This window comes from Silurus meridionalis, chromosome 17 (assembly GCF_014805685.1).
Source record: "Silurus meridionalis isolate SWU-2019-XX chromosome 17, ASM1480568v1, whole genome shotgun sequence".
Taxonomy (NCBI): Eukaryota; Metazoa; Chordata; class Actinopteri; order Siluriformes; family Siluridae; genus Silurus; species Silurus meridionalis.
This window is the reverse complement of record NC_060900.1, coordinates 18449781-18461542: the sequence shown is the minus strand read 5'-3', so window position 1 is coordinate 18461542 and position 11762 is coordinate 18449781. Positions and strand designations below refer to the sequence as shown.

Sequence of the window (11762 nt, the reverse complement as noted above, 5' to 3'; positions counted from 1 at the left end):
ACTGTAGGACCAAAAGCATGTAGACACCTGACTGGCAGATTCAGATGTGCTTGTTCTCGTTTTAGGTTTACCCCCCTTTGCTGTTTTAATGACTTTCACTCTTCTGGGAAGGCTTTTCACTAGATTTTGGAGCATGGGGGGGTTTGTGCTCATTTAATGATGTCAGGCACAAAGTTAGTGATTCAAAGGTGTTCATTTCACTTTGTGCACAGGGGAAATGCATTGCTAGAACATGTCTGTGCCTTCGGTTCTACTTAAGGGAATTAGTAATGATACTGGATATGATTATGTCCTTCCAAATTTGTGTCCATAGCTTGGGAAAAAAACACATATGCATTCTATGTCAGGTGTCCACAAACTCATGGATGTTTGTCACAGTGACATATAATGGTTTTTCCCAGAATGCCACACAGATATTGTGTTTTTATTTCAGCCTTATGGCTTTAATGGCTGGATCAGAAAGTTATTTACCTGAGCAATTGTGAATTGTCCCCTTAGCCAATATCCAGTATATTTTGTGCTGTGCAATATTGAGACACGAAAACACTGCAAAACATAAAACCACTTTGCATCTGTTTGTGCAGCCACACACGGTGAGGCCCGTGATGGCGACTCAAAGAGTTTGGCACTGCAAAAGTAGTTGCCGACACCGAGTCAGACATCATGTGCCTCCAATTAGAGTCTCTCAGCTCCCCTCATTCATCTTTATTGGTGATACATTAACCGCCATTTAATAAAAGACATGGGATAATCTCTATAATGATGTGGCTGATGGAGCTGGGCTCCAGAGAGGGCGGTAGCTGCTCTGTGACTGGAATTTAAAAATGTCCGGGTTTTGGGTGAGGTGCTAACAGTTTGCCAATTGAGGATGATGATGATGATGACAGAGCGAGATAAATATGAGGCGCTATGACACTGGCATTAGGTGCAAACATATTAGCCATTAGCACATGGCCAATCAAAATGCTGCACCTGTGCCAGTTTGGGAAAAGGACAGACGATTGCACAGGTGCCTGTGTGTGTAAGTGGCTGTGTATTTGTGTGAGTATGATCACTGCCTAAGTAAGAGCCAAACGTCTGGCATGCTCAATACCTGCTGCCTCTGCCAGATTCACTGAAGCACGCAGGGGACAGCAGGATCATTTAGAGAGCATTACAAATATGCTTTAAAATAAAGAGTCCAGTATGTTCAGGGAGCACAGACAGTCAGGGTCGATCAAGTACGGAACTGCTTGGCGCCTTTATCTTATATTGATAAACACAGAGCCTCTCTTGTTTAATTGAACCGGTCTTAATTACGTTACTTTATTTTGTCCCTTGAATTAGCACATCATGAATAATTAATTGGCCGTGACGGCATCAGCCCGGTAATAAAAAAAGTGATAGCCCATGAAATGAACAGTGGCCTCCAAACAGGCCGCAGCGGAGCACCATCGATTACTAATTTGTGTTGCCCTGAGACCCTCTGCGTAACTGACAGAGAGAGCAGCTGCAAAACTATATTGTGAAATTCACCCCCCCACACCAACACACACACATCAAATATTCAGAAGAGTATCATTGCCGGTGTGCCAGCCCACCGTGTATCCTCTGTGACACAGTAGGAGGCCCATTGATCTTCCTTTAAATGAACAAATGAGCAGTGCTGAACTAGTGCTCAAACTCCAGGCCTGTTCAATGCGATTCGTTAGGATCACTCTCACTCCAGGGCCTACGCTATCGATCCGGCCAGATCGGGAGCAATATCTCCCAAGTAACGTTCTAAATATGATTTCTCAGCCGTGTTAGCATGAGCGGCAAAGCCTGTTTACTCCTTTCAGCCCCAATGGCCTTAGACAAGGAACCGCAATTGTTAGAGTTAAAAAAGAAGGAGATTTACTGTGGTTTTGAAGGAGGTCATGCACAGTTTTTTTAAAAGATGGCAATATTGTGACATTATCTACTACATTTTATGAAAACATTCTTCTCTATTACAGATATCTCAGTCAAAATTAATGGCATTTTATAAGTCAGTATGAGCCAAATTTGGTCTGTTTATAGTATTATATTCTAGTTTCAATGCTGCTGAAAGACATATCATTTAACTCACAATGCTTCTCCCTTTTTTTCGGCTGCTCCCATTTGGGGTCGCTACAGCGGATCATCCGTCTCCATACTACTCTGTCCTCTACACCTGCCTCTTTCAAACCAACTACCTGCATGTCTTCCTTCACCACATACATAAACTCCTTCCTGGCGGCTCCATTCTCAGCATTCTCCTACTGATATACCCCATGTCCCTCCTCTGTACATGTCCAAACCATCTCAATCGTGCTTTTCTCACTTTGACCCCAAAACATAAACATAAATGCGCTGTCCCTCTAATAAACTTGTTTCTAATCCTGTCCATCCTCGTCACTCCCAATGTAAATCTGAACATCTTCAGCTCTGCTACCTCCAGCTCCACCTCCTGTCTTTTACTCAGTGCCACTGTCTCTAAATCATACAACATCGCAGGTCTCACCCCAACTTTCTCTTTTTCTTGTCTTGCAGATAGCCTTCTATCACAAATCACTCCTGCTATCACTCTTCTCCACCCTGCCTGCACTCTTTTTTTCATTTCTCAAACATTCTTCATTACTCTGCACTGTTGACCCCCGGTACCTGAACTTCTCCACCTTCACCACCTCTTCTCCCTGTAACTGCATCACTTCACTGCCCGCCCTCTCATTCACACACATGTACTCTGTCTTACTCTGTCTTACTCTGTCTAACATTCATTCCCCTTCTTTCCAGCGTGTACCTCCCCCTCTCCAGGCTCTTCTCAAATTGCTCCCTACTCTTACCACAAATGACAATAACATCCGCAAACATCATAGTCCACTGAGACTCCTATCTGACCTCGTCCGTAAACCTGTCAATCACCACTGCAAACAGGAAAGGGCTTAGAGCCGATCCTTGAGTCCAACCTCCACCTTGAACCAGTCTGTCGTTCCTACTGCACACTTCACTGCTGTCACAATTTCCTCATACATGTCCTGCACCACCCTCACATACTTCTCTGACACACCTGACTTTCTCATACAATACCACAACTCCTCTCTTGGCACCCTGTCGTACGCTTTCTCTAAATCCACAAACACACAATGCAACTGCTTTTGACCTTCTCTATACTTCTCCATCAACATTCTTAAAGCAAATAATGCGTCTGTGGTGCTTTTCTTTAGCATGAAACCATACTGTTGCTCACAAATGGTCACCTCTTCTCTCAGCCTGGCTTCCACTACTCTTTCCCATAACTTCATGGTGTGACTGATCAACTTTATTCCCCTGTAGTTACTGCAGGTCTGCACATCTCCCGTATTCTTAAAAAACGGTAACAGCACACTCCTTCTCCATTCCTCAGGCATTTTCTCACCTTCCAAACTTTTTTTAAACAATCTTGTTAAAAACTCCACTGCTATCTCTCCTAAACATCTACATGCTTCTACCGGTATGTCATCTGGTCCTACTGACTTTGCACTCTTCATCCTCTTAATAGCTGCTCTCACTTCCTCCTTACTAATCCTATCCACTTCCTGCTTCTCCATCTCCACATCATCCAACCCACTCTCTCTCATTTTCCTCATTCATTAATTTAACTCACAATGCAAATAATGCTAATACCTAAATCTCACCAGTGTCTATTACAAAGCAAAGTTGGGCAGTGAAGACACTTTTGATCCAGTTTTTAAATCAGTAGAAAATATCAGCATGAAATATTTTCACGTTTATACTGTTATAACGTCCAAGCAGCTGAATAGCTGAACGTATTAATTTTTCATAACAGCTCTTTCCCACTATAAAAGTTATTTCTTCCACAGAAGGAAAAGTTCGGGATCACGATCAAGGAAAACAGCATGAATTTACAACAGGTCAAGGGGGAGGAATTATACTGACACATAGGTTGATTATTTTAACCTAGATACTTTCAAATGACACCTAGATTAGATTATTTCAGTAAGTAAACAGCAGAATTATTCATCATATTTTATTACATTTATCTGGATGTTTTATTAGTTTTTTTATTTTTTTTTATTAAGAACTGACCCTTACCATCCACTTTATTAGGAACACCTTTAGATTTGCATATTCACAAGGTTATCTAATCAGTCAATCAGGTGGCAGTAGTGCAACATAAAAATTCAAGCAGATACAGTTTAAAAGCTTCAGTCAATGTTCACATCAAATGCCAGATTGTGAAAAATATGACTTTTGGGATAGTTCCTGGTGCTAATTGGTGAGAATTTCATAAATTGCTATTCTAGACTTTTTACAAACACAGTCAGTAGAGTGGTTATAAAAACAAAAAAAATTTAAGTGATTGACATTTCTGTGGTTGGAAACACCTTGTTCATAATTGTGGCCAAAGGAAAATGACCAGATTGGTTCAAGCTGCCAGGAGGAATATTGTGACCCATTTAATGACCATGTGGGTCTTATGGGTTACAACCGTAGTGAGAAGAAAAGCATCTCAGTGTGCATAGTACATTGTATCTTTAGCTCGATGGGCTACAACAAAGGAGGAGTAAGTTGATTTGTGTGAACAGGATTGGATCATGACTTTATAAGCAAAGGTGGTATGTAGGGGTATATATGGCGATAATGTATTCTCAAAAACGCAATATCGATATTTACATAAAAAATAATACAAGATTCATGGCACTTGTTGCATTTTGAGTTTATATCCTGACCTTTGGATAGATAGCAGTCTTCTTATCTTTGAACTTAAACAATGAAAGGAATCACTAGCACACTTGCACGCCACTAAAGTTAGCGTTAACATCCACCTGTTTTCTGGGTGTGCTGCTGTAAAAACGATTATGGGTATAACTATTGGTTGACTGGCTTGCATCAACCGAAATAGGATTTGTTTTTCAGGTGAGAATATGATAAAATGGCATTGGAAAGCTCAGCAACAACATGTGCTGTTCATGGTTGCACTTTGTAGCAGCCTGCACATGGCGCTCGTCCATACGACCACACCAACGCTCGTCCAGCAAACAACCGTCACTTTTAAAAATATATTGTTTTTTTGGTAAAAGAATAATTTACCTAATTAACCCTGTGAAGCCTGACATATGAAATAATTGAGAGTGTTTACTGTGTATTTAAACCAAAAAATATTACCAATTACAAATGTGATTTTTTTAAATCATATTTGATACATTGGGCATTTTTGGCAATTTACTGACCACAACATTGTTTATTTTATAACAAAAACAAAGACTGATTATTATATTTGGAATGGCCACTCCTCCTCATCATCATCCTCATCTTTCCATAACTGCACTATGTCACTTGAATTGCCATCCATAAGCATGCTGATAAAATGCTGATGTATTTATTGACTTCTGAAAATACATACAAAAAACTACTCTTTGCGTAAGACAAAAAAAGACAAATACTAGCAAGCTACAACTTTAGGTTTGATGTACAAAAACTACATATAAATATTTCATTTCTACTAGTTACTTAGATTGTATATAACAGGTTTTTGAGGAAAGTATTGATAATGCAGGTTGCACAAAGGTCTCAGAAACTCGTGTATCAAATAATGATACATTTGGCATTATAGGGTTAATTTGTTGGACTCTCATATTAAAAGTTTGATTTGTCCAGTACAGTATAAGTGGTAAAAATAACATTTTGTAGAATGTTCTTGAATTTCATGTGTATTTCTAGTGGATCTTGTGGTGGCTCCTACATGAAGAAAAAATATGATTTTTTGAATTTTTTATGTTCATTTCATTTTGCAGCTAATTTCTTCCAGTCCGCTCTCCTTTTTTGTTGTTGTTGCAGATTTCAAGTTGTTTCCTGGTGTTTTAAAGATTTTAATTCTTCATAACTTTGAGCAATAGCTTTTGCTCTGGAATGGTAAAAAAACCTTGCATGCTCTTTCGCCACTGTACCTTTAAACATCCAATCGCATCTTTGCCAATCATGGTTTCTAGTATCAATGTACATACCCTTTTCAAGCAACGCATACACGCACAGTTATCTCGAACAGCTAAATCCACTACACTAATCAAATCTGCATGTGTTCGAAGAACCTAATTAGCCAGAACATAATTAACACAATTACATGATATTGGATTTTTCATTTTCTCTCGATTGTGGTTAGAGGTGTATAAAGAACGTACCCCAGGAATCTTGGGATATCATGGGCACAGCCTGGCCAGTTTCGAATTGAAGAAATTGATATAATGAATTTTAGATGCTTCTTTTTCGCTAACTGTAATAATTAGGTATTACCCGATGAGAGTGTGCAGATGTGTTTATAGACATCAAGCCTTTTTGACCTTGATACCACAGGACACACAACCAACTCAGCCAAGACTGGGTAGACATGAATAAACTGAGCTGCAAGACAACAACCAAGGAGCTAAAAGCATTTATTTACGAAAGTGTACATCCACCATTGAGAGACTCTTATATTGCCAGTTGGAAGCATTTGTGAAGCATGGGAGTGGTAGCATCCTGTTATAGGGGTGTTTTGTGGAGAAAAAAAAAACTTTGCAACAATCAAAAACTCTGACCTGAAGGTCATACTGAGTTACACCAGCCAGCTGGAATAAGCAAATATTCCTTGAAAGTATTATGAGGAGTTTATAGATAACAATCCTAAGTGTTTAGTTAAAATTAATTTAAAAAACGGTGCCACCAAATACTACTGAAATGCTCTGCCCAGAATGAAGTGGAACTTCTCAGACCTCAGATGCCCGAATGAGAGAAAATGTTTGCATGTATTTATTTTAGGTGTTTGTAAACTGTATATACTTAATATAACTCAAGCTATAAAGAAACCTTGCTGTCACACTTGTGCATTTCATGAACAGGTAATTTCATAATTACCTCTAATAATAACAACTAGAAAGGCTATAGACTTTATTTTAGAGCATGGCTGTGGGGAATTGTGTTCATTCAGCCACAACAGCATTAATGACATTAGGCATTTATGTCACGTGATAGGCCTGAGATGCATTCCAGTTCATCCCAAAGGTGTTCAGTGGGGTTGAGGTCAGCGGTCTATGCAGTGCTTTTGAGTTCTTCCGCTCCAAATCTTGGCAGGTCTTTATGTAATTCACTTTGTGCATAAAGTCATGATGGAGCATGTTTGGGCCTCTTATTTGAAGGGAAAATATAACGTTGCAGCATAAAAAAATAACATCCATTACAATTGCGTGCTTTCAACTTTGTAGTAACAGTTTAGGAACAACAAATATGGTTGTTATGGCCGGGTTGCCAGTTAACTTTTAGTAAAAAAAAATAATAATTTAAAATAAAGAATGGTCATTTCAGTCAGGAGAATCCTGCAGGTTGAATGGCAAAACCGAATTCCCATGAGCTCAATACAAAAGGGAGACACATGTTGACTGGACTCTAAATTAAGCAACTTCAAATTATGGGATGAGTCAAAAAGTTGTTAAATGTTGAATGTTTTTCAAGTTAAATGTTTTTCTGTGCTGTTTTTATATAGGTATTAATTGACCTGAATGTGGATTAGGTCCTACATTGGCTAATTCGTTGATTTCGATTTGCCATAATCTAAAACCTGTTCAACTCTGGTACCTGAGAAGCTATCGCACATCACAAGCAATTCTTGTCTTCCTTACAAATATGCCCTCTACACAGCTTTAGTTCATCCTCAAACCTAATGAGAGACGACACTGTGTTTACATGGAGTGACTAATTTTCTCATCCAGATATAGTAGGTATGCTAATTTGACAGCAGGACAACATGGCTTATCGCTGTCCGTTAAGGCATGCAAACATCTTCAGGGAACAAGTGTGTGTGTGTGTGTGTGTGTGTGTGTGTGTGTGTGTGTGTGTGTGTGTGTGTGTGTGGGCTGATCTGATAAGCAGCTGCGGCGAAGAGCAACGGCTTGCGAGTGACAGCTCGCTGCTCTTTGTTGAGCCAACACATGCCGTTCTGCGGCAGAGGCAGCAACGAGCTAATGAAGTGACCCTGCAAACAAGACCTGCTGGTAACTAGGTAACCGTATCACCATTTTAATGAAGCCAGCAGCGGCGAGTGGGCTCAGTGCTGATAGAAGGTACAGAGGACAGCTGGTGGCTATGAAGTCTTAAACAGAAGAGATGCTCATTTTTTTTTTGTGCTTTTTTTTGCTTTATATTCATCTTTCTTTTGCTTTTTTTATTTTATTTATTTATTTTTTTTGTATCTCTCCCTACCTCTCGCTCTGTCTTTCTATTTTGCCTTTAGCTCTGCTGCCATCCACTAACTCAATTCACTACAAAGCCCCATCAGCACCCACCTCCATTACACACACTCAAGCAGGAAATAACAAAAGGCCCCTCAACCTGAAATTATTATTATTATTATTATTATTTTTTTGGATTTGTGATGCACGGCAACAGCAGTGGCCACGGTGACAAAGAAATTGTCACCATTGTCTCAGCTGTCATGCTAGAGAGGCCCTTAAAATGTTGTTTACATTTTCCCACATATTTGCTTCTCCTCCTTTCTCTCACACCCAGGCGCGTGTTCTTGAAAAGGAAAAGACAAGTTAATAGCAGCAGCACAATGCATTTTCATTTAGCATCTTTAGAGTGTTTGTTGTTTTGTTTTTCACACGGCAAATGGAAAGCTCATGGCTGATTATGTGAAGAAGGCGTGAAATTGTGTTATTTGCAAGACTGGGGTATAAACTGGAGGCAGCAGTCGTCGAAAAGCTTCGGGGCCTGGAATCCAGACATGTTTTAAATAACGCCGTAATGACGCAGATTTTCCCAGGAGCACCCACAAACCCCACCGCGCGCAAAACACACACGCACGCACACACCTCATATTTTAGCCTGCCGCATTAACGCATTGATTTTCTCTTCATTAACACACTCGCCCTGCTTTCGCCACGCTTCTCCGCGTGCATTTCGCAAAAATCAGCTGGAAAATAGTCCGGTGGCCGATGGGATAACCAGACGCTTTTTTTTTTTTTTTCTCGCTCTCAGTCGTCGTCCTTGCGCACACATCGCTTTCTCTCGGCTACGTTTTTAACACGATTGTTATCCCTCATAAGCATTAGAAAGTCATTAATGGTGAAGTCTCCGGATACACATCATGCAAATTGGTGCGGAAAGGCTATAATTTGAGCAATTATAGCATTTCTTCACAACCGGTTTCATAATGTTTTATAATTGACGTTACCGTCAGCCCCCTATATAATTTGATTTTGTTCGTCTATCATTCTCTCGCTCGCTCCATTCCCTGTGTTATGGGCAGTGGAGGTGAGCAGCAGGGTGGCACTGTGGATGTCTGTGCTGGTCATAGTACAGATACAGTCAGGGTGTTGGAGACACGGTATCCATGCATCGCCCAGCCTCAGGCCAACATTCTGATGGATACATAGAAAATGAGAGAGAAAGAGATAAGATGCCTGGAAAGATTTGCTGAGATTTCATAAACTGAGGCGAAAAGAAAAACAAAAGGGACTTTACTTAACCGCGTTTGGAAAGGGCGTTTCGCCTTCGAGCTGTGCTGAGCGTGGAAATCATCAGATTAAAAGAAAATAAGGAGGAACTTGGACAGATCGAATGCATTAACAGTGAGGGGTATGTGTGTGTGTGTGTGTGTGTGTGTGTGTTTCCACAGAAGTCCCACAGAGAAAGAGGCACAGAATTAGAGGGGATATGGAGGTTGTCTATTATCGCTGTTCTGGCCAGCAGGTTCACACAGCTCTCCAAGACTCATGAATGTAATTGACCTTTTTTTTCTGTAATGTGAAGAGTGAGAGTGTGTGTGTGTTTGGGGGCGGGGGGGGACTAAACAACAAACCGAGCAACGTTAATTTTACAGCAACACAGTATCGCTGCGGAGTCTGCCGATATGAAAAGGGCATTCAAATCAATAGATTGACAATAGCCTCTGAAAAGAAGGCTGAACTCAATTTTCTGGCTGTGACCACCAAGCCTCAGAACTTCTCAGACCTTCACTTTGACCAAAAAAATAAGATTTCTTTATTTTTATTTTTTATTTTGCCTTTGCTTGCTCGCTCTCATTTTACTCCATTTCTTCTCCTTTTCTTTGGCCTGTATGCAGAGCTTCGTTTTCCGGCCCAGCTTTGTGGACGAACAATGTGCAGGTCTAATCATTATTTAGCTGCGGCGTACGCTAGAAAGGTCAGCGGTTTGAAATGTCAGGCTTCAATAGAACTAGATGCACATCGTGCCGCTCAAGTGTCCAATTAAATGGGGGCTGGCAGGGGCTGGGGGTGAAGTGCACTTCACATGGAGGAGCTAATGAGGGGCCAGGGTATTGGAGCCCCCTCTATGGCGAGTGCAGGAAAGAAGGCAAAGCATGGGAGATAGAAAATAAGGCAATGTGAGCAGTGTGAGAATCCTAAAGACCTTCAAAAGCATGCGAGGGAATAGCGCTTGATGTTTACACACTTTTACATACATTTTTACTGAGCAGATGTGCATAAAGGCACACACACCCACACACATACGGGCACAGATGCAGAAGGTCATTGTGTCCTGTGTGTCACTGCTTTATCTCCCTGAGTCATCTCAGATCACCAGCTGTTTTTTTCAGACTGCAGGGAAAAAAAGCTTCCCACACAGCCTGTAAAGATAAAACAGGGTCATAGGTTATCACACACTTTCTCTGCATCCTAATAAACACACATCTACATAGCATAAGAAGAGACATGTCCTACAGAGCTTTTATCGTTTCTCACCTTTCAGCACTAAAATCATTCTTTCTCTATATGTAATCAAGTAATATATGTAATCTCTAAATAATCACGCCAGTTTAAGGAGTTCAAACTGGCGGCAGCACTTTTCCATCTCATCTCTCTCTACTGCATTTGTAGCTTAAGTGCAATTACCACAGATAGGAATTGAACATGATTGCCTGTACTGAAAACGAAGGGAAAAAAAAAACCCTGCTCATTTAAAACTTATAATGGAAGTCTAAGGGCAGATGTTAGAGCAGTTAATAAATGTTTAAATGAAATATGCGTTTCTCAAAATGCTTTTCTGTAGTCTGTAATCACTGGCATTTGGTATTTAACCTCTAAATCTGTGGAATTTGTCCTTTTGCGGAATAGTGGGGATTTGTCTTTTGTGGTCATGCCATGAATCACACTGTGAAGAAGCATGCTGCTTGCCTCTGCCTTCGCGTTTTCGTGTTGGTTTCGGTTCTCTTTCTGCCGCATCCTGTTATTGGTTGACTACCACATTGTGTTCACCTGTTCTTTGTCCTGCTTGCAATTAGTTTGTCGATTTAAACCCTACTTCTTCGATTTCTCATTACAAAGCCTTTGCTGATTGTTTTCATGCACTATAGAGCTATTTTCTGTTCCTGTATTTTTCCCTCTGTTTTTGTCGCTGTGTCTGTTGTTTATTTATGCTTCTTCTGTAATGTGTTCCTGGACATGCATTGATCCAGCTATGGATTATGATGTGGATTCTTGGATTAGTCCCCAAAACAAATACAATGCTGTTATGTCCTTCCTCGAAAAACATGCAACAACGTAGTCTAGCCAACGACATAGCCCAAAGAAAATCCAGACGCACCTCAGTTCCTTTTGTTGGTGTATTTTTGTCACATGTAATTATTTTAATGTGCTGTTAGTAATCAAAATGACAACCAACAGATCTCATACTAAGTTATGCTTTTAATGTAATGGTTATACATTCGTTCGTACCATGAATTTGTCCATAAGTTGTTACTGTGTTCATTATGATGTAAAAGCTATAAATACTATCGAATTCAACAA

General features: G+C 40.3%; 1 protein-coding gene across 1 annotated transcript in view; it reads right to left on the bottom strand.

Annotated features, from left to right (window-relative positions):
- The window catches only part of agbl4 (AGBL carboxypeptidase 4), a 312090-nt gene that overhangs the window by 82881 nt on the left and 217447 nt on the right, over nt 1–11762 (bottom strand). The gene's annotated exons all lie outside the window — the stretch shown is intronic.